The 23,565-nt window shown below is 42.4% G+C and overlaps 1 protein-coding gene across 7 annotated transcripts in view; it reads right to left on the bottom strand.

Moving 5' to 3' along the window:
• The window catches only part of LOC108114094 (RNA-binding protein Musashi homolog Rbp6), a 172,111-nt gene that overhangs the window by 64,809 nt on the left and 83,737 nt on the right, over positions 1 to 23,565 (bottom strand). The window contains exon 1 of one of the 7 annotated variants that reach the window (XM_017224853.2): positions 13,149 to 14,041. The exons of the other annotated variants lie outside the window; for them this stretch is intronic. The gene's annotated coding sequence lies outside the window, so the exon portion shown is untranslated. Of the gene's footprint in view, positions 1 to 13,148; positions 14,042 to 23,565 lie in introns of those variants that run through there. 7 annotated transcript variants of the gene reach the window in all.

Below are 23,565 nucleotides of genomic sequence, written 5' to 3'. Positions count from 1 at the left end.
TAAAATGACCATAATCACACACAGCCACAGACTGAGCACAACGCACCCACATCCCCTTTCACGTACACACTCTCATACATCCCACACACAGACACATTTGGTCCTGATCCCAGTGCGTTGAGCCCAAACAAAATTTGTGCAATTTCCGTTACTAATACTTTTTGGTCAATTTCCTTTCGAAATTTGCTTGGCCAGTCGATGTGGCAGGACAAAAAGCTATCGCTCCTTGGTTCGTCTTTCTTGTTGATTTATTGCCCTGGCAGAAGGAAGTCCCATCCTCCGGTCGCTCCTTAATTTCGTTGATATTTATGCGGCAAATGTCCCTGCGAACGTAGCCAATAAACACGTTCCTGCTGTCACTGACAAGGGATAATGGGCCTGGTTCATAGAGAAATCAGCATTTGAATATGCCCCAGGGACAGCTGGACTAAAATACTGAGAGTGAGCGAGAACGAGGGCCCTTCAAAGGGAATGCAAATTCCGAGTCTGAAGTCATGCTTTTTTGTCCGGCTTAAACTTGTAAATCAAATGAAATATATGGCCGGGCACATAAATACATTTTCAGAGATTGATGTCGAAGAGTTGAGAGCTCCCCAAAACTGAACTCACTACCGAACTGAACCGATCTGAGCTGAGCTGAGCTCAGCTGAGTTGGCATTTTAATGAGCTCCATAATGCGACGGGGCAACAAAAACTAAAATGGCGCATCGTTCACAAATTGGTTGCGAGTGGGTGGCAAAGAGGATGGCGAAAGCCAGACCGAGAGAGAGTCCTGGCAAGTCACCTTATTTATGCATAACAATAATGAATATTATACAACAAGCCCGAAATGTAATTCTGTGTAATTAATTATTAATTTATGCGCATACATTTAACTCACACGCATTGTCGTCGACAGCAGGAGCAAAGGCGAAATACAGGACCAGGACACATGTGTGTGTCCTCCCAGTCTCATTCCCTTACCCTTATTCCCTCTTCTGCGAGTATGTGTGTGTGTGTGTTTGGCATTGGCATCCTGGCACAATGGCGGCTGGCGGATACGGAAACTGTTTTGCTGCCGTTGATGCCGATGCCATAGAGAAGCCCCGGCCATTGTTGTTGCCGATGCCAAGCTTACCCATTAATTGATGCTATTTATGGCTTGATTGGTTTTAAATATATTTAAGTTGGCACTGCACTTTACCCTTTATATATATTTACCCTTTAAATATTATCTTTCTCAAGAAGAAAATATGTTCTGTTTTTGGTATAGCTTAGAAGTAATTTGTTTATTTTATCCACTTTTTTGAAATACTTTTAAATACGTTTAATATTAAATATGTAAAATTTTTTATGGTTAACTTTTTCATTTATATACTGCAAATTTATATAATTTTCTTTTCTATTTTCTAATTTAAGAAATATTATCATGTTTTTCTAAGTTTTCTTTTATAAATATAAAAATAAGGTTAAAAATACTTTTAAAGGCTTTATTACAAAATCCAATAATTATTTATTTTATTTCATAACTTTAGGATATATACTAGTCGAGCTTGTTTCCCTTATACCCTTTATTGCCGCTGCTGCAGCGACTAACGACTAACGACCAACAAAGTCGTTCCTGATGCTGGTCGCATGTTGCTGCCCCTGTCGTTCTAATGTTAAGTTGAATTGTCATTAAAATTGTCGTCCATAATTTCGACATTAAATACACACATAGGCAAGCACACATGCACACAGTCAGACACACAACCAGCTAAAGCTGCTGCTGAGCGGGTAAATATATATGTATGCGCGTGTGTGTGTGTGTGTGCATACATGAAAATTGTGCGGCAGGCCCCTCGATGTATGCAACACTTTTGGCTTGGCGAGCAGAGCATAAATGCTTGCCTCTGCTTAAGCAGATGTGTGAGTATGTGAGTATGGCTGTGTGTGTGTATGTGTGGAGCGTGGTTAAAAAGTGCCAACGCAGCATGTTTTCAACATTGTTTAAATTTATATGGTAGACAAGCGAACACACACACTACAGAGGACATGGATGGGACACCCAGGACGGCCGCAACTTGTGCTTAAAGTTTTAAATTTGCATAACACAGCTAAGGAGCAAGGAGCAGGAAGCAGGGAGCGTAGAGTCAAGGAGGGTCAGCTCGGGACATTCAAGTCCTGGCTCTCTCTTACGTAATTGCCGGGCTCATAAACTCCAGGACCAATCATCATTAGGCGCTCGGTCATTACATAATTATCGCAATCACAACTTGCAGGTAATTGAAATTGTGTATAAGTGTGTGTATGTGTGTGTGTGTGTGCGTATTGTCCATTCGGAGTCAATTTCGATAAAGTTTTCCCTCAATTCCGATTCGTATAGTGGCTTCCATTTAACGCTAATCACTTGCAGTCACACACAGCGAACTCGAAACTCGGTTTGAGCCAAATAATTTGTCTTTCTATTTCCGTTAAATGGCCCAGGGACAGGGACAGGAACAGGGACACAAAGAGGGGAGTAAATGGAGAAACTTTCCTTCCTACGGAGCTGTAGATTGTTTTTGGCCAAGGTCAAAAGCGGGCCACTCGGGGCGGGCTAGGTGACGGTTTTGCTTAATTAGAACATTCATTAATCAAATCAAAACCATTTGCCACCCCGGGCTTAGGCCTAGCCAGGAAAAACCAGGCCAGACAAAGAGGAAAACCAAACGAAATGAAAAAAGAAGAAAAACAGAAAGGAAACTTTTGGCGAATGGCAGTAAAGCACGCACAGGGCCACAAGAAGAACTGGCTAAATGGTGGAGAGTAGCAAATAAATTCGGTCGCATAGAAAAACGACAAGCGGCATAACAAAGCGCACAGATTCAGCCAAAAAGAAAAAAAAAAGGACGAATAGAACGGGAGCCACAGGATGAGCCAACGTAATACAACAAAGGACGAGAAACGGAAAAAATGCGACCATTAAAACACATTTGTATATCTATTTTTGGGGCGAAACAAGCTCAACCTCAAACTTCAGAGCAGCGGGCGGTCCGCGAGTGCCGCAAAAAACCCAAACCCAAGCCCGTAAAACCCGAAACTCCAACCGAAACCGAAACCAAAACCAGAAGATACAGAAATGGAGAAATGGGAGCCCAACAATGGCCAGCACAGAAATACTTAAAACTACTTTAATTTATGGCGCACGCATTTCTGCGTTTAGCTCAGCCCCTTTTCCGTTCATTTCCGTTACTATTCATGAGACAGGAGAGAGGAAGAGAGAGGGGAAAAGGGGTATATTGCGAGGTCGGAGGGCAAAGCAATCAGTCAGCAAACAACATGGCTTTGAGCCCTGCCTTCAGTCACTCTTTCAAAGGATATGCTCTCTAACAAGTCCCTTTTGGACCCCGCAAAGAAACACACCAATTCAAAGGCATCTCGAGACGTCGAGTATTCCAAGTTTTCTTCTTTTATTTCTATCAAATTTATAAGTACAAGACCAGCTTTTCCTCATATATGACCCAGCCCGGTTATCAGCGTACGTGGCTGAGATTCGGCTGGGAAATTAATGAGAAATCATAAATCAGAAGATAATTGGAGGGCTCTGGCGGCCCGACAGGATCTTTTTTGACTATTTTTTTGGGCGGCTCTAGCGTTTCACAAAGTCAAAGCGATATCGCCAGTGACTGGGGCTTCCCTTCGCTGCAGTCAGTTGCACCCACTTCAGCGCCTTTATGCAGAGAGAAATTTTAAAGATATGTTTGGTATTTGAATATTCTTTTTGTATCTTTGAAAGATTTTATAGAAAGATGTTGCTTCTACTTTGACCAATAAACATTTACTTAATTAATTTTATTGGTATTAGTCTAAGCAACAGCACTAAACGAAGTTGGTAATCAAATCTTTACCTAAATTTATAAGCTGTTTGTTTTATAAAACATGAAAGTCCATTAAACTGGATATTTTATGTTGTTTTATACATTGCCACCCACTAAAGCGTTAAGAATACTTTGATAATATATAAATAAAAGCCAACTTGATCCAGTTTTTAAGTGTCCTCCCTTTTTCTCTCTGTGTACGCCCCTTTTCTGGCTTTTCTGCCAACTGCTGAGTGGGTAAATTATGCATAAGCGCACTACCAGCCACATTATGACGAGGCAGGCGGACGTCTGATGCAGAACGCAGCTGCCTGGATTATGTATGAGTGGTTTTGGGTGGATTGGTTGTTAGAGGCGGGGGGCTCGGGAAGGTATGGGGGCTGGAAACTCACTTGTCAACGTGCTCATCACATTTCTTCCCAACCAAACGAAACGAAACGAAACGAAACCACCCAAACCGCCACCCAGTTTGCCGTTTATGCGCACCAAGGCAAACAAACAGCAAAATATTTGTATGCTAAGCCAAACACATGCGACGCTGAAGCCCCACAATGCCACGCCTCCATCCCCCTTGCCAGCTGCCAACAGCCGCCGCTGCCGCCGCCCCCATTTTCAGGGAGTCAGCCCAACGCGGCTCAAGTATTTTGCATTGCTAAGCAGAAATTATAAATCAGGGCAATTGTTGAAGATTTGCAGCCCGCAGAACTAAACGGGAACGGCAGGCGAAGGCGAACGAGAACCGGAATGAAAATGGAAATGGAAATGGGAGCGGTAAAGGGAATGATATGATGGTAAGGGGGAAGAGGAAGGGGGAGCGGTAAAGTGAGAGGCAGGGGGCTTGGGATTGCGGCACGCACGCCTCGCTGGTTTCCCGGTACACGGCCGCTTTTGCTGCTGCTGTTGTTGACTAACTGACTGGCTAAGTGACTGACTGACTCGCAGCGCTGTCTGTCCTGCACTTGAATAAAAATATTTAACTAAATATGGGAAATATTCTTTGGTATTTAGAAAGTAAATGTGTGAAATATGTGAAAATGTGTTTCTATATTAATAAAACTTAATTAACTTTAAACCACATTTTTGAGGTACTTTGATGGAAATTGAAAAATCAAAAGGATTTTAAAATTGGGTAATATTAAAAGTGTGAAGTTAACAATTAATTTATTATTTTTTAAAAGATTAAGTTCGTTTTCAGCATTGAAATGAGTAAGAAGAATTCATATTTATTTGTCCTGCCAAATGGAACTCGCAGGATTAGAAAATTTGTTTGATTTATAAAAATAAAGTAAGCTGCTTGATATTCAATTTGCATTATCAAAGAATGGACGACTGGCTGAAAATATTTCTCTTGGTGTTCTCTGGGCCTCGTCTGACGAACGTGCACAGGCAGTCAAATATTTTGCAAGGACGAACGTGAAAAAATAAATAAAAATCCCCACAAAAATGAATTTAACGAATATGAAAGCAGACGGAAGGCGATACAGACGAGGTGGGTACAAAAAAAACACAGGAGAACGAGGAGGTAGAGCCAGAGAACTGAAATCATAATTTAATTTAACGTATTTTTCGTTGCCAAAAGACAAGACGCGAATCGCACACACACATATATACAGTCAAAAGCGACAAAAACAACAGATGGCTGGCCATGGGAATGGGTAGAAATTGGAAAGCAGAACTCTGGGGCAGATTCGGATCTAGAGAGTCACAATCAGCGGCAGGAACAGAAGTCGGAGTGGAAGTCCTGCTGCCAGACAGACTAAAAGCAGCGGAAATAGCACGCTCCGCAGCGCCGTTTAAAAGTGTAAAAGCCGTCAAGTAAGTAAAAAAAAACAAATAGAGAAGGCAGCTAAAGGAAACAGTCGCGAGTTTTTTCGTTGGTATGAGTCACTTTGGTAATAGAATCGCAGCGCGTTTTGCCTGGATTTTAATTTTAGTAATGGAAGACAATGGCAGACGACGGCGACGACGACGACGAAGATGTGGAGGGACAAATAAGCTTAGCCAGCAATGCTGCAGCATTCCGGGGCAAGTAAAGATGATAAGACGGAGGAGAAGGTAGTGTCGGGCAATACCAAGATTTTGCCAGATTTATTGCGCCACGTTGCAGTTTGAAGTTGTCGGGACACACATAAATCTATTCCAAAAGCGCACAGGGCAAATTTACACATGATTGTTATTATTTAATGCTGTTGTTGTTGTTGCTTCTGCTGTTGCTGTCATGCGGTTTTTTAAACGATTTTTATTAGTGGAAAGGAAAAGCGGAAAGCGGAAATAACAGCCACGCGCCGTAAAGTAGACAACACATTCTGCAACTCACACATACACGCTGCTTTCTCCCGCTCTCCCCCTTTGATTTTTGCACACACGACATGCAATAAATGCACTTTGCATGGTGTGCACGTAAATGACCGCCGACGATTTAAATTGTTACGCTGTGGCCGGCCGAGCGTTGTCTGCCATCAAAATGCATTACGTATACGCAATAAAAATTACGTATACGCCAGCTAGTACGGTCGTGTATGCGTGTGTGCCGCACGAGGGAGTGACTGCATTTTATGCGTGCCGCGCATTATCATTTAACATTTCCGGTTCTGTTCGGTTCACGGGGTCTTTTGGGTTGCTTGTAACAATTGGCTAAATAGTTTATTGTGTGTGCGAGTTTGGAATGATGGGACCATGAGGATGATGATGATAATGGGGAAGGGGCAATCGATTGATTGGCAATTGAAATGCACGGAGAGCATTTGACCGGGAGTAAATCATGGTGAATTATGCAATTATAGCGATCATCAGGGATTAAATAGGTAATTGTGTTTTTTTTTAAGCCAACTTGCTTTTTAAATCTTTCACTGACATTTTCCATTTCAATTTACCATTCCTTGAAATGTCAGTAAATATTTACCTTACCTTCGCTACCTTTCGGCGCTTTTCATCACTCGACTACAAATTGCAGTCGTTCTCTGCTCTGTCAACTAATCATACAGAAAGCATTTCACCCGCAAAAAGGAAAAAAACGAACGAGAGTTGACCGAGCAGCTGCTTTGGCACAATAATTTTGTAAATTATTGCGCATACGCCGCGTGTGTTTGTCAACGCAAAATAAAAACGTCAGCCCAAAAAGTTTTAAGCATATTTTCCTCTCGGGTCCGCCGGAGTTCATCCCGTGCTTGAGCCACAGCCTCAGCTCATTTCCAGCTCAAATAAGCGTAAGTAAATTTGTAAGACAAACAAACAGGGGGACAAGAAAAACAGAGACCTGCTGTTGACGATGCCACCAGCACCAGCAGCAATAGCAGATGGAGATTTGGAGTGGCCCAGTTGCAGGTGGACAGGTGCCCGGGTGCCTGGATGCCCGTTCAGCCCTCGAGGAAAGTCTGGCCTGTGTCGCTCATCAGGGGCTTGTCTCATGCTCCAATGTTCCCAAGCTCTGAAGCCAAGTCAAGCCAAACAGCTCCGGGCACCGGAGAAAGACAGAGAAAAATGAATAGCAGAGGAGCCTCTGGTCCGGGGCAATATTCATTCCGGTGGCAAACAAACACGCAGCAGCAACAATGGCCACAACAGCAACAGAACACAGGCAGAAAATGAAGTGAAATAAATGGGAGATACTTATATCACATGAAGTTATGTCTATCAGGATTTAAAAATTGGGTAAAAGCTAAGAAAAACATTGTTAATTGTTATTTAAAATTCCTCAGAGGGGTGAAAACATTCTGTGGAACGTTTTAAGACATTTTATTAACATTTATTATGGTTAATTCCTATTCTTGTAGTACTTAAGATTAAGTTAGGGATTTTAAAAATCAATGAAAACTATGTAAATGTTGGAAAAACTCTTCAAATGGTTTAGAACAACCAAAGTTGAAAAGGAAATTGATCAAGTGTCTGTCACTTTAACTCCAACCGGAAACAACTTCTTTCTACTTAACTGTTTTAAAACTTCAATCTTGGTTGGCTGCTCTGCACCGAATGACTGGTTTTTCCTGAGAACTCCTTGGATTTTTTGCTCACTGCAGTAGACAACAACAAGCTGACTAACGCCTCGGACGCTGCCATTTGTGGCACGCCCCCGCCCACGGACGCCCACTAACCTAACGCCCCCTCAAGTTAGTTGATGAACTTCGTGTTCAAGTTGTAGCACAAGAGTTGACGCCTCGCAGCCAAAAACTGCGACGGCTGCTGTTGATGGCCTCGCATCTGGATGCTGGAACGAGGGGAAAATTCTGTGGAGGCGGGGTTAGCATAAGTATAGAGATAGAGATGAAGAGCGGAGAGGAAAAGCCGCCGCCAGCTGTAACACTGATAGCAATTCCAAGAGACAACAACGGGCGCCGAGGAAACTCCTGAGCAGCTCTTTGCTTTTCGTGAGTTTTTGTTTTTCTTTTAGTTTATTTTACTTTCGTGTGCCGTGGCGGCGTCGGCATCTTCACTTTGGTTTGATTTTATTATGTTTTTCTTTGGGACCGCACTGGCCCCCATTTACCGACCCGCCTGCTGGCCACCGCTTTTCCCTTGGCCACATGCTGCCAAGAGTTTTCTTTGGTTATATTTGACTTGGCCCCGGCGACCTTTCGAGAGGTTGAGCAGGTTGAAAAACAGAAGCAGCAGTAGCAGAAGCAGCAGCATCCCGAGCCCCGTTACAATATCAAGTTAATTGTTTGAAATAAGTGTTGGCCCACGCCCATGCCCATCGCTTTTCCACCCTTCGCTTTTCCGTCAGCCCCATTTTTGCTCTATCTTGTTGCTGATGTTGCGGTTTCTTTTGTGCCGCCTTTGGAAACTACCCACATTTATAGTGTTGTGGTCGAAGCTTTTCCCTTTTCCTCAGCTTGTTGTCAACGCCAGCCGCAGCCCCAAGTTTCCTCTTGTTTTTCCCCACCCTTCTTGTCTTTTTTGAACTTTTTCGTATTTCGCATCTCTTTGGCTTATTTTACTTTGACTGACTCTCGCCACGGAGTCTCAATGTTTGGAGTGCACTTTACCCGGCCAACTTGAAATGAATCTAATAACTTGGCCCACACACACACACACACATACAGATTTACACACAGGGAGCAAAAACAATGCCCTGCATTTTCTTTTTTTTTTGGGGCAGGAAAAGCTTGTTGAAAAGCGGATTTTGTTTTGCAAGTTGCTCGAGTGCTTCGGCGGTTTCTTTTCCACTCCACACTTTCGGCATTGTTCGCTGGCAATTCAAATATTTTACTTGAAGAATTTCCCGATCCCAAGCCGAGGGAACCAGTTATAAGTTTGCAGCCTGCCAATGTTAACAGCTCTATTAGTTCAATTTATTTGTCTGGCAAAGAGAAAACAACAATTTTCCTTGGGGAAGAGGGAGGAGGAACCAAGAGGGAAAATCCTGTGACATTGCCAAAAACAAAAGTAGGCGGGGCACAGGAATTCAGCTTGATTGTGTTTGCAATTTCATAAAATAACAATTCGCCAGCGCCTTGGCATCTTTCATCCTTGTTATTGGCGCCCTGATTGCCGCCGGCGGTTGTCGCTTTCCCTGGCTTTTCCGCAGGAGTTTTCCGAGTGGAGTGGAATGGAATGGAATGTGTTCGTAAATAGCTGGCAAGGTGTGGGCCAGGCATGCGACGTTCCCCATCTCCATCTCCATCACCACCCCCATTCCCATTTGCAGGACTCAAATCCGTTGGTGGAAAGTCAGATCCCCGCTCCTGGGGCATGCCAAATTCAATTCACACAAAATACCCGTAATTCAACACCCCACGGATGGAGATGAATATGCCACTCCACTGACTGATTGCTTTTGCCTCCAAAACAAACTCCCCCAGGGCGCATTGAAATGAGTTAAACCAAAGGCTGCTGCCTGACTGCGAGCCAGCCGCTCAAGTTTTCTCCCGTTTCTCTCGATTTCCTCCCGTTTTTCCTCGACTTTTCCGTGTCTGAGATTTCAGCAGTAGCAGCAGCGACATCTCAAGCGACTCGTTGACATATTTGTATTGTATTCAATCGATGAATTTCTGCAGCTTCTTCGCCGCATGGCCCATAAGGGAAAATGACTTATTTTGCTTACGCACACATTGAACAAGTCCTCAAGCAGCAGCTTGCCGTCCTGGCATCCTGGCATCCTGGCCTCCAAGTATCCTGGCATCCTGCGCCGGGGCTGATTGCTCTCCCGCTCTTTCCTTTCTTCAGGTTATGTCCCTTCTCCTCTTACTATACACTAGGAAAAGTGTTCTTTTGTTTTGTTTTCTCTTCCTTGACTTAACTTAGCTCGAATAATTTTGTTAGTTTTTTAATTTTCTTGTTTTTAATCTTTTAGTTTCTTTTAAGAAATTAGTATTTTTCAATATAACTTTGACATGCAGTGGGAAACTATTAACAAAAAGTTAATAAATACACAATTTCTCACTGTGCATGCATTGACATTCGTCCTGTTTCGGCTTCTGCTCCGTTTTCCAGCGGAAAAGTTTGCGCTACACATTTTTTACTTGGCTGACTGTCGACATTCGCGTTGATATTAAAATTTTAATAAACCCCAGCACGTTGACTGGGGGAATCTTCAGCTGGTCCTTCTCTTTTTGAGCTCCTTCCAGCTCCTTCTGCTCCTCCGGCTCCTTTCACCATTTTTCTTGCTCCCCGCCGTTTTCCGCGCTTTTCCCAGCTTGTTGCACTTGACGGAAACGCGTCAGTTGGGCGCGCACTCCCATTCCTCATCCGCAATCCCATTTTCCCCATCCAGTTCCCAATTGGTTTGGCACAACGCACATTTTCATGCGGCGACGAGACGAAAAACGAAAACGCCATAATGCTGAAATTGCCATATACATATACACATACACTCATACACTCACACACACTTGTGCACTGTGAGGTCCCAGCTGGCTGACAGCAATGATTTCTTTTGGCTCCACGTGAAACATGTTGATAAATCAAATCCCAGCCCCAGTCAATGCCAATGCCAATTTGGTTGACAATTGCTTTTTTCGGTTTTCCCGCATGAATGACAGCTAATTGCTGAGAGGTCGGGGAGGGCATTTTACTTTTTGTTTTGTTTTTTTTTTTTATTCCATTTTGCAAAACTACAGCGCAGGCTGCAACTTTAAGCCCTTTTCAAAAACCAAACTGGCTTCCATGTCAGGCAAAAGCCAGACATTTGTAATCCATGTAGCTGTCTCCGGAATTGGCTTTGCGGCATTGGACAATTCAGAGACTGCCGGGCTGGCGGCTGTTGGCTGGCTGAAGCCCTAAGCGCGTTGCCCGAAATGAAATCAAATAAAATAGTTAGTAAATAATAAAACAGTCGAGCACTGGATTCGGGTTTTCGAGGATTCGAGGATTTTCAAGTGGAATAGGGACTTTTAATGCCCGCTTAGGCTGCCGCTTTTCGCTTTTATGGCCAATGGCAATAGACGAAAATTTTATTATAGAGAACGTCTTTGGGCTTTGAGCCCGAGGCAGTCAACAAACCATTAAACTCAAGTGTTTACCACAAGCCCGAGCCGAAGTCACTAGACACAAATCTAAAATGGCAGTTAGACAACTCGAGCGATGTGGGACAGCGGCTAATGTGGTTACGAGGATGGGCCTTCCTGATGCTCCTAGGTGAGCAGTCCTCGATCTCCGGGCTAAGTGCTTCGAGCTGAGCAATTTGGGCGCTTGATGGCGAATTTATTGCCAAGTTTATGAAAGGCGCTCATGGTTTAAACTGGGCTTGAGAGACATATACAATGCCTATCTTTATGGTAATGCCACTTCATAGAAATTCAAGATGTTGTTTGATTTTAAAAACCCAAGAAACATTTTTGTTTTGAAACCATTAGCTTAAGAAAACCTATAAACCTATAATCTTCTCTTTAAAGACATTTCCTACAAAGTAACCCCACCTTATTCCCAATCAAAAAGTATTCCCAGTATCCCAGGGTAGCCTTAACTTCCCCATCTTTTCCGTCCAAATGAAGCCATTGGCCTATTGAAACATTCATCAGAAAAAAGTTGATGGCAGCACGGACTGCTCATCAGAAGTTCTAACCAAGTTGAAACCGCACTATAAATATATTTCAACTTATTTATGACCACTTTTCGATGAGGGTTTATTCGCGTTTACAGCCGGGTTATAAAATTTATGAGTTCGCGGGTCAGAGGTTGAGGATCAGGGCAGAGAGACACGCGAATTCCGATGCCGCGTTTATTTTCCTGGTGCGTAATTATTTTTATGACATTTTTCCCTGCCTGTTTTTTTAGTGGGGAAGCCTTGGAGGTGTGGGCTAGAAATGGGGCTATATGGCCAAAAGTCCTTTTGTCCGGCGACCGTGCTGAAGTGTTGGCGTTTGCCAAACAAATTAAAAGCAAATTATAACGAAGCAACGAAAATGAAACGAAACGATATTATCAGGCGGCAGCAAGGACACAAACTAAATTTTAGAGTCCTGCCGGAGGAGGACTTGCTGGATTCCAGTATTTCTCCCCCATCCCGAGTCACACTGATGATGGTCGTTGGAATTTTAATTTCTGTGTTGTGCTTTTCACTCGGCCAATGCCACTTAAAGCGATTTACTTGCAAATCTTGGTAATGGATGGCAGGCAAGGTGAGAAACGTGCCCGAGGACCAGAAGTCCTGCGGAGGGTGCGAAACGTGCCTGACGTTGGACATAAATTAATTTATTGCGTGCGCGCCTGGCCAAGAAAAACAAAAAAAAAAATAACAGAAAAAATGGGAAAAGCGCTAAGAACAAAAAAAAAAGAAAAACTGAAGAAGGAAGGAAAACAAAAACAAACGGCGCGATTCGTTGAATTGTTTGAGCTGCCAGCATAAAAATAATTCATTGCATACTTTTCGTCGGGACGAGACCCAAAACTTTCATTAAATAGCATTAATAATTAAGAGATGAGGGTGGCATTTAGGGGGATATTTAGATATTTAGGGGCCTTACAATGACCTGCTTTATTGGCTGGCGTTAAATATTATACATATAACATTTAATAAAGCCATTTAAATGAGTTATGCTAATGAAAGGGAAAGTCATTTATTTTGTTTAAGGTTAAGGCTGTCGATTTAAAAAAAGGTAACGTATTTTAAGGTGATTTACATTTCTTATTAGAATTATTAAAAGCTTTGGGTTTTTCATTCTAAAACTTTAATATGGGTTATGCCACAGAATTCACTACGATTTTGAAATCGCTGCTGAAGATGCTTGAAAATGTGCAGTAATGAATTTTCTGTTTCAGCTTATACTGTTGCATACTTTTAGACATATTTTAAAGTAATTGAAACAAAAGCTAAGTTTGTTGTGTAAAGTCCTTTCCATTGATGCTATTTTGTTTATTTCAAAGAAATTTAATAATCTGAATAGTTAAACTTACAACGAGCTTCTTTGTTGGAATTGTGGCGGCTGCTGTCGTCGACAGCGGCGTAAACGTCGACTGCGGCGGCGGCGGCGGCGCTGCGACGGCTGTCACGGGCGGACTAATCGCTTTAATTGTCGCCTGCGGAAGCGGCGGCTGCTGAAATAACTCCGCTGGCTGCTTCACGTAGAACAGATTTACTCCAAAGTGTGAAATCTTGATGGGTTTTATAGCAACACCTTCGACAGGAAATGGGTGTGTGTGGGCCGACTTAGGTGCGTCGGCTCGATTGGCTAAGATCGGCTGGCTGGCTGATCTTGGCTATATGTTTGGTATGTATTAACTGGCCTTTAATCTCTGAAGCTGTCGGCTGTAGCGGATTTTCCCTGTTTCGTAGGTTCTTTCACAACTTTTTGAGAAGCTCTAGTTTCGTTTATTTTTTAGTTTTTTTTTGTTTTTAAATATTTGATTGGTTAATCTTGTTTATTTTTTTTTTAACACTACTAAAGCTCAACGTTAGACAGCGCGACAAATGTCCTGCTCCTGATTTGGATTTATGTTTTTAGGGGATTGTTGTTGATTGCACTTAAACGCGTTGGTTGCTAAAAACACACGGTGACAAAAATCTCAGGACGCGAATGCCGCTTCGTGCGAGAGAGTTTAATTATTTTGGTTGTTTTGTTTTGACTTTATAGGATTACTTTCGTGGCTTAAATATTTGGCTCGATGATTCGATTTCGATTTCCCTTGGCTGTCGGCTGTTGTGGTTGTAGATTTCTTGGTTTCACACTAGGCTACTTGCACGGTTTCAAATTGCTGAGGAACAGAACGCAACGACTGCTGGACTCGCTTGTCTGATAACGACTGAAGGACTCTCGCGAATTGCGTAGGATTTTTAGCAACAGCCGAGCGCAGCGGGATTCTCCTGAGCGTCGCTGCCGGCGTCGCAGTCGCCATCGCTATTGCTGCTGTTGCTATTGCTATTGCCTTGCCGCCGCTTTCCTTGCCTTTCCGTCGGCGGACGCCTGGCGCAGAAGCATTACAACAGCGGAAGTAGCTAACAGAGAGGTAAAGAGCGAGCAAGAGAGAGGAAGTGAGCCAGCAGGACAATGGGCCGGGGGAGAGAGAGCAAGCCAAAGCGAGAGCGCAGGATGCACCCCCACACGGCCTGGAGCTCTGTTAACTGCCAGCCCGCATAACAGCCAGGGTTGTCGAGTTCTGTAAGTTTTGTTCAGGATAATAAGTTGTAGGAGCGGATGCCTTACGAGTTTTGAAGGAGAAAGCTAGGTTTAAATATAAAGAAATGCACAAGAAACTAAAAGAAATCGTTGTTGTGATTAAGAAACATTCTGAAAATATTTTCTGATTAATACTTCATTAACGTTTGTAAAGAGATTTCAAATCTTTTAAGATTGTTCTCTCTTTTTTAACCCTTTAAATTAAATTAAATTGTCTTTAAAAGTATGATTTTAATATTAATTTACTTACATAGAAAATCAACAGGAAAGTTATGAATTTAATATAAATCGAAATAATATTGTTTGAAGTTTATATGAATTTTAGTTTTCCAAATTCAATAACTATTCCCTCTTTTTATCACATGCAAATGCAACACATTATAAATTTGTAGGCCTTAACATTTACTTTCCCCTTTCCTAAAAACTTTTACCGACAATGTTGCAATCGAAAACAAACAAACAACAAAAATTAGACATTCACCAAACATTCACTTTCAGCAGCAGGAGAAATGCCTTAACAGTGAGAGACGGAGAGGGAAATTAACTAACTCATTGCATCAACAGGAGAGTTAAAGGATAACGAGATGGGTTTCTCTCACGCTCTGAGTAGAGAACATAACCGAGAGAGAATTTGGTGCTCCACGCGCGTCATTGTTGCACCTTTATGTTTGTTTTCGTGGGTGGCCCGCACTCGCTGGAGAGAGAGAACGGGAGAAGGACGAGAGACAGAAGCAAGGAGCAGGGAGCTGTGATGTAAAGGGGGAGCAAGGGAGACGGGGAGCACGATGGCGCAAACAAACAACAATAGCGATTCGAGTCGGCAGAATGCCCATGTAACCTCTGCAGAGGGTGCCGCTGATGTCCCGATGATTATGTTGATGAATAAGGATAATGTCGATGTAGCCAGGTGAGTCTTAACCCTCTGTCCCAGAAGGGCAGGATAAAGGGTTACATTTTCTTATTACAAATTATAAATTTAAGCAAAAATTCAGTAAATATGATTTCCTATTAATTGTGTTTAAAAATGACATGACTTTTAAAGTATTTGTTTAATTGTTTATTTCTTTTTCTAATTTATAACATTAAATTGACATACTTGCAATTAGAAAGAGAGACAAAACTAATTTTAAGTTATAAGTTTAGAATATATAATTTCTGTACTTGACCTCATTATCTTAATATTCCCAGAAAAAGCTAACTTTTATCCTAATCACATAAAACTGTATTAATTATGGTATAAATACTTATCGTTGAAACTATCTTTAGTTAATTATCATCTTTAGAAAATCATATTCAATTGAACGAACATCAAAGTATTCTTCATCTCAGCCTCATTACAATCCTCAACATAAGTATCTTTCCTGGTTGTATCTTCATCATCGGCAGCCGTATCTGCATCATCATCGTACCCATCATCATCATCATGAGGAGCACCATCGTCCTCGTCGTTCCCATTCTCCTCCATTGTTGGTCGTCGTGTGTCTCGTGCGTTGGTGAAAGTGTCAACTTGACATTGCCTGGAGTGCACGCGCCATCGCTCTCTCGCTCAGACACAAACACACTCACATGCATATGGGAAAAAGGACTCTCCAGCACTTACACACACATACAGGGACAGCTACATCATTACAATCCGCTTGCGTCAAATATTTTGTTGGCCCCGGGGCATTTGTTGTTGCTCCTCGCTGACATGCGAATAATGCTCGAAGCTGGGAATTTTGCTCTCGCCGAAAAAGGACTCACTTCCGCTCTTGCTCTCTCTCTCTTGTTACAGCTTTCTTACGCTCTCTCCATTCTCTCGCTCTCGGCGCAAGCTTAATGAAAGCATTTCCCCTGGCTTTAAAGGAAAAGCGACAGCGCAGTCGGCGGCGACAGAGGCTGCTGCCATGGCAGCTTTATCAGTGCCATGAAATGTTGTTCCCGGAAAATAACCCAAAGGAAATGCTGCACACATACACATACGGCACAGGCTGATACGTATGTGTGGGTGAGCAACCAGCAGCAGCAATAACTGTGTACATGTAAATCCTGGTTTGTTTCATTTGCCGATTTGGAGCACCGTCCTCCGCATCGCCCCGCTCATCCGAGATCTCCCCGCGCCGAAAAGCCCGCCGGCACTAACTTTGTACGCTTGATGATGATAATAATGTTGCCCCTTGCCAGTCGCACTGTGAGAAAATGTTACCCCAATAGATAATCAATTAGGACTTAAATGTTTTTTTAGTTTTAAAATGAACTATATCTCTTAGAATTATGATAGTGCTTACTAGCAGCTTCCGTTTTAGGATAAAGTTATATCTTGAGCTTCCCGTTGCATACTTTCAGGCTTATTTGGCAGTCATATATATCTGAACTAATAATACTTTTTTAAAATAAATTAAACATTATTAATATCCTAAACTTTATGATTTGCCAATTATAACCCATATAAATGAAAAAGTCAGATTATAAGATTGACTCGAAATAAATTTCATGTTTTCTTCTTGTTATTTTGGTGTTGATTTTAGTTTGACTTAAACAGGATCTTACATTCTGTTCAGTGCATCAAACGAATCGAACCCAAGCCAACTCAACCCAATCGCAATCCCAATAGCAAACCCAAGCCCCAGACCCAGTCCCAGCCCATGCCAATCCAATCGAATCGCACGGCCACACCAGACATCGTCTATGGAAATTCGCATGCCGATTTTCGAGCGATTGCAATTGATTTGTAATGTATTTCATTGTTGTGAGTGTGTATGTGTGTGTGTGTTTGATAGAGCGATAGAGAAGGGGGAGAGGGGTATAAAATTTGTATTGATTATTTCTATTGCCTTTGTTCGCCGCTCGTCGCTTTGTTCGCCATCTAATGATAGCTATGGGGGCATTAAAAATGTCATATACAATAGTTTTTTGTTTGCAACTAACCGAAAGCGTATAAAGCAGGACCTAAAGACCAGGAAGTGGACCAAGTGGCAGGTGCATGGCCGGGGATAAATTGTAAACTTGGCCGCATAACGCCGCCTAGACACGCAGGAAAAAGTAGAGGGAAAATGGGCCAGGCCATCAGCTGGGGAATTGGCATGTGTACAAGTCAATTATGGGTCAAAATCCACACAGGAGTTGAGTTCAGTTGAGGCGAATCGAATCGTATCGAAACGAATCGAGCTGAGCTGAGTGGCAAACACTTGAAGATGACGCCCAATGCCAATGCCGATGCCGTTGTCGAAGCTTTTCTTAGCTTTCTTTGGTTTTCTTTGCTTTTCTTTTTCTGGAAATTTATTTTCCCTTTAGATTCCGCTTCTCAGCGCAGCTCAACGCAGATTTTTTATGAGTTTTTGGCTGCGCTCCGCTTTTTTATGCTCCGTTTGAGGACAATGCAGGGGTATATGAGGTGTATAACGACTGCACACAGTTTTTGCTAATTCCAGGAACTAGAAGCAATAAGAGCAACATAGTAGGTAATCCTGACTTTTTAAATCTTTTTCATATCCTTTATTCGCTCAAGACCCAAAAAAAAGAGAACACAAAAGGTAAAAAGGCGTCCACATCATTGTATTCGTCTTTTGTAAGGAAAGTTTGCAAATAAATGTTTTTTTTAAGTTTTTCTTGCAATTTAAAATGTTTATTAAATATTTATACAATATTTGTTGTTTTTCCAAATTTATTTTCATGTTTTTCTGAAGTTTTAAGAACATCTATAAGACTCAGAACTCATATCCTTCACAACTGGAGGCGCCCTGAATTGATTTTGACTTATTTATGGTTATTGATATTGACAGGAATGATGCTACCGGGTATCATGCAGTCGTAGAAATCTTGAAAGAAAATATAATACAATTCTTAATTTGGTTTTTTCTTGCTTGATATCGCTGCAAGATGTGTGCGAGATGAAAGGAGGCAAGTAAGAAATGGGGAGTCCTGGCCAAAATGGTCGGGGTAAGCTGAGGCGGCAGCCATTGGCCATTGCAAATGAAACATGTTTGGCTTTATCGCATTTATTGACGACTCCGGCGGGACGTTTTGCTTGCCTTTTTCCACAGCCACCGAAGCCAGATCAAACAATGCCACATGGGAGACTCTTTGGGGAGGGGTTGGACATCCGGGTGGGGAGAATATTCCGCCTCAAATTGCGCTATCGAATAGCTCCAAACAGAGTTATAAAAACATTATTTTATGTCCATGTGTGCATGTGTGTGTGTGAAGCGGAGTTAAGCGTCGACGGACGAACTAAAATCACTTAGAAAACCAGTAGTAGATAAGCTGGGAAAGATGATGAATGTGAAGGAAATCCATATGCTACAGGGAAATTTGCCAGCCTTATTGATTCAAAAAGTGGTTATCCAATTAACTTTAGTCGAAATTAGGGGAAAATCTTAACAAAATGTGGAATAAAAGTTATAATTTAAAGTAAACTAACATACGAGTTAGTCTCATCAAGTTTTTAAACTGAAAAATCAACAAAACATCATCAGGTGGCCTCAAAAAACTCAACAAATAAAAAAAACGTTTCCGTCAATTTCCCATTTCATTATTAGCAGTTGATTGGTCTAGTTTCCCCGAACTTCCACTGCATTCTTTAACAGAATATGAATAAGTTATGCCCCAGCTAGTGGGAAATCCTCACTGGATGTCCGGTCACATTTAAGCATTCTACTTGTTAAGAGCTTACGCCGCGCACTTGGCTTTAAACCACGCCAACAAACGCCACTTCATTCGGCTGATATTTGTGGCCAGCACATACACACACACTTTCAGACACTAGCTAACACACTCACACTAACACACCCAGCAAAAATAGCAAAATCACACACATCCTTTTACCATCAATTCTCTAAGCAACAAACAAACAAACACACGCACAAAAATATAACGAGGGGAAAGGAGCTGGAGATGCCGCAACACGCAAAGCTCTTTTCACTACAAAACGGAAGTACATAGAATCAGGAGCAGCAGCGTAGGAAAACCAGGGGGAAAAGCAGGCCAACACACTCACACACACACACTGACATACCGCCACAAGCTTAGAGAAAAATACTGTGGCAGAAACTACACACCATCGCATCGCAACGAGGGAGCTGGAAACAGGAGCGCACGAGATATTCATTCTATCGTAAAATAGGTGAGCCGTGTGTGTGCGAGCTGGCGAGTGTGGAAAAAACAAGCGCCAACGCTCTGGTCAACGGATAACAAAACATAAATAATAACGACAACCGAGTCAGCCAAGGATGCTGTGGAGAACGAGAATATATCTACTATATGTCCGGGTATCTAGTGCGAGTAGCCCAAGGGCAGCAGCACCTTCTAGGCAAGAGTTCAGATCGCCAAAGATCCAAGAAAATTCTATTTTGAAGCCTGGTAAATGCATTTAATTATCATGCAAGCAAAAACTTAAGAATTTAAATAAAATTCAACTCAAAACGGGTTAAAGATCGCTTTCGTTCATCGGGAGAATATTCCCCGTTCCGGTGTCCGTTCAATTGAAATGGAAAACGCTTTCGGCTGGCCCGGCTTGGCTTCCTGGAATATCCTTAATCGCCATGTCCTATCGGTTTCCTGTGAGCCAGAACAAAAACAACCGAAAACCCGACCGGACAGAGGCCAAAAAATGGGTGGCCAGGATAAGGATAAATCCCCCGCCCACTCCCCCAATGGTTCGAGAATAATGTGAATGTGAACGCGCATATAACTCATTTATTCATTTACCATACTCGTATATGTGAGAGTGGTAGAAGTTGCGGGGCAAGGAAGAACACAGAGAAGAAAATAAAAGTTTGTGGGAATTTATAAATACGAAAATATGAGAGCCCTTTAAAGGGAAGGAAGGGAAGGAAGGTTTAAATTCTGGACTCCCCTCGATAAATGTATAATATAAAAGGGAATTTGTGTGCTTGCGTGCATTGAGGCTTGCGTTTGATTTAATAGTTTATTAAGATACGAGCACCAAGTGCAGATTACGGCAGGCGAATTTGCTTTGCGGTTCATGCCCCACCACCACTACTGCCACCCACAAACCCAGCAACCGAGTAACAACCCCCTCTTACTATTACCAAGCCCTCCAAGACACTTAAATGCGACGACCACTGGATTTTGGCTGTGGTTTATGGGCTTGAGCTGGGGCATAAATAGATTTCGGGTTTCTCGCTTTCAAAGGAGTCGCTTAGCGTGCCGAGGCAACATGGACTTCTGCCCCAGCCGTTAAGTACATGACTAGTTTCGGCCACGAATAGCTGTTGAATTCAATAGATTCGCCGCGAATAAAATCCATTTGAGCATGCCTTCTCAATCAATCAATGCATTTATCCGCCCGTTTAGTATTTACACCGGTTTTCATTTGGCATTTACGCAGTATTTATTTTCATATTTATCTCATTGCTTTTCCGCTTTTCCGGCGTTACTGCTTCATTTTCATTGCCAATTTGTTGCGCCCACCGACACGGGCTCATTTAAAAGGCTCATAAATTAATATTTTCACGCTTTAAATGCCACAACAGGCGTACAGGATACAGCGAATACATATTATGGGTTTGTATATATGTATATATATATCCTTATATATGTGCTTGCTTGCTAGACGATTAAAATGGCTGTTAATGACAAGTGAACGTTATAAATTACAGCAATGAAGAAATTTTTTGCCACCCACCCACGGTGACGGTGAGGATGGCCATGATGATGATGATGATGCGGATGAGGATGGTTGACGGTTGATGGGTTGTATCTGCCGGAGACACTGAAGTCTGCCTAATTATTTAAGATCAAGCGGCAGGGAAATGCCAATGCCAATGCCAGTATGGCAAACAATGAAAATTAAGGCCAAAGCCATAGACAAAGTCGCAGCTCGGGCTCCGATCTAATGATGTTGTCTTGGCCTGTTCCACGCCTCGGTGTTATTAATGATGCCCTATATGACACACTCCCACACACACACGCTCTCAACTTATTGCGTATAAGATATACTAACATATACACCTCCGGCGGAGTTGGAGTTTCGGGTATCGTTGCCTTTAAATTACGTATACGCCATATTTTCTACCGGTTCTCTCAAACTCGCTCCACTTGGGAAAATCATCGGGATAGTGTAAGTTACAAATTTAAGATAAATATTATTATCTTCATTTTCAAATAAGAATAAAAATAAAATATATATTTTCTATATTTTTAAGAATATCTCAAACTTTAACATTTCCTTCAACATTGCTTTGATAAAATTTCCATGTTTTCCGGTGTAGTTATTCGCTCTTTCCATCGCTCGTCTTGTTTAGGCAGATGTCGGATGTGGTGGGTGGCTCTTGCGGGTGGGGTTTAGGAAGAGTGGGAGATAGGTGGGCGGGGTGTGCACTGAGCGATTGAACCAGCAAACAACAACACCAACAACGACAGTGGCAATAAGGATGATGACGAGGACGTCAGCACACGGCGAAATCAATGTGTGTGATTTGCCAATTATGTGGGTTATACTGCCAGCTTTTTGGGTGTGTGTGTCAGTTGGGGATGTGGCGGAGTAAGTGTGCTTGCGCGTGTGTGTGTGTATATGTGTGTGCGACTCGTCATTACCGCTGTTTCCATTTCCGGCAGACAGGCGAGGCTTCGATGTCAATTTCATAAGCAATTTACGCAGACAGCGAAGGGAGCGAAGGGACATCGAGGCGAATCCCATTCGATTTGCCAACTGTTGAGGCTGAAATATATTTTTCCCCTCTGAAGGGGCCGAAGGGGGGCGTATTGAGTGGCCCCCTAATTAACCAATTTTCCAGTCTCCATGTACAGGGAAAAGTTCACACGTTCGTTGGAATGCCAAGCCCATTGCTTTGTCCTAATTATTGTCCTGCCATAAACAACACAAAGGACCGAAGGGACGAAGGGACGAAGGACCAAAAGTAATGGCCACCATAATTCACAGTTACTTATTGTTTATCTGTTCGTTTGCCCCGGCTCAATGTGGGCAATATTTTAACCGGCCAAACCAGAATCTTTCGCCTGCTTTCTTTCTCAGTTCGATTTTATGGTAGCAGCCCACAGAAATGTTCCAATGACTCGCCGCTCTCCTTGAAACTCCCAGTACTCTCTCTCCCCCTGTCTCTCTGTGATTTAAATGATGCGAATTAATTTGGAGAATTTTCAACTCCTCCGTCCGCCCACACAAACACACTCACACACACACAGATACAGTGGCACCCAGACATCGGCAACCTGTGCAACAATGGAAAGGATAAAGCGGCGGAAAGCAGGGAAAACAATTGCCATGCTGGGGAGGAGAAAACAAGGCCAAGGAAAATCTCAGTGCACATAACCGAAAGCCAAAATCGTGGCCATAACTATGTGCGGCTACCAGAGAAGGAAATGGCAAACAGACAACAAACAAAAAATACAAAAAAAAAAAACAAAATAAAAACTGTGAAAAAAGTGTATGGGGAAAAACAAAAGGAAGTGCACGAAACAAAACAATGCAACTCGGGGCCATTCGATGTGTGAAGAGGGGGGTCCTTCGCAGAGCCACAGCAGATTGCATAAAAAATAGTTGAAGAGCCGGACGGCAGCAACAAAAACAGCGGCAACAAGAGCCCACCACATTGGTGGGAAACATCTCTTTTGGGTGGTGTTGCTGCCCCATGGCAAGTGGGTGATTTTCAGGGGGGTGATTGTGGCAGAGGGGCTGGCGTAGGCGAAAGTTTAAACAACTATTTATTATAAAATACAGAAACTACAAAATACTCAAATGAAATAAGCAAAAAGAGGTCGGATGAGGTGAGGATTTTTTGATGACCTCTTAGGAGGCTTAAACATGAAACTCGAAAATGAAGCTAACTTTAAATAGAGGTATTTAGGTGTAGGAAAATCAATATAAAGTTACAAATAAATAATAAAAAGTAATAAGTAAGTCATAATTATGGGGCTTGTTGTTAGTACCTTCCTCGCACAAATATTTTCATAGAAAAAAAGAGTATTAACATTTTTGCTTTTTTGAATAAATCCACTAGAACCGTAATCAAAGATCTATCTTTAATCCCAAATATCTCACCTGATTTATCTACTTTTTATAGGGTATAAAAACTATTTAACTTACACACAGAAAGAGAGATAAATTCAGGCAGACAACAGCTGAGCATGAAGGTGGCATCAGCTTTTTTCGAGACAGCAGGAGGTCCGACCAAAGAGACCGAGCCCAGCGAAACCAAAAACGAGCGAAACGAGACCAAACCAGACCAGGACCAGGC

This window comes from Drosophila eugracilis, unplaced genomic scaffold (assembly GCF_018153835.1).
Source record: "Drosophila eugracilis isolate 14026-0451.02 unplaced genomic scaffold, ASM1815383v1 contig_2154, whole genome shotgun sequence".
Classification (NCBI taxonomy): Eukaryota; Metazoa; Arthropoda; class Insecta; order Diptera; family Drosophilidae; genus Drosophila; species Drosophila eugracilis.
Note: the sequence above shows the minus strand (reverse complement) of the source record. Positions and strands in the feature narration are given on the sequence as shown.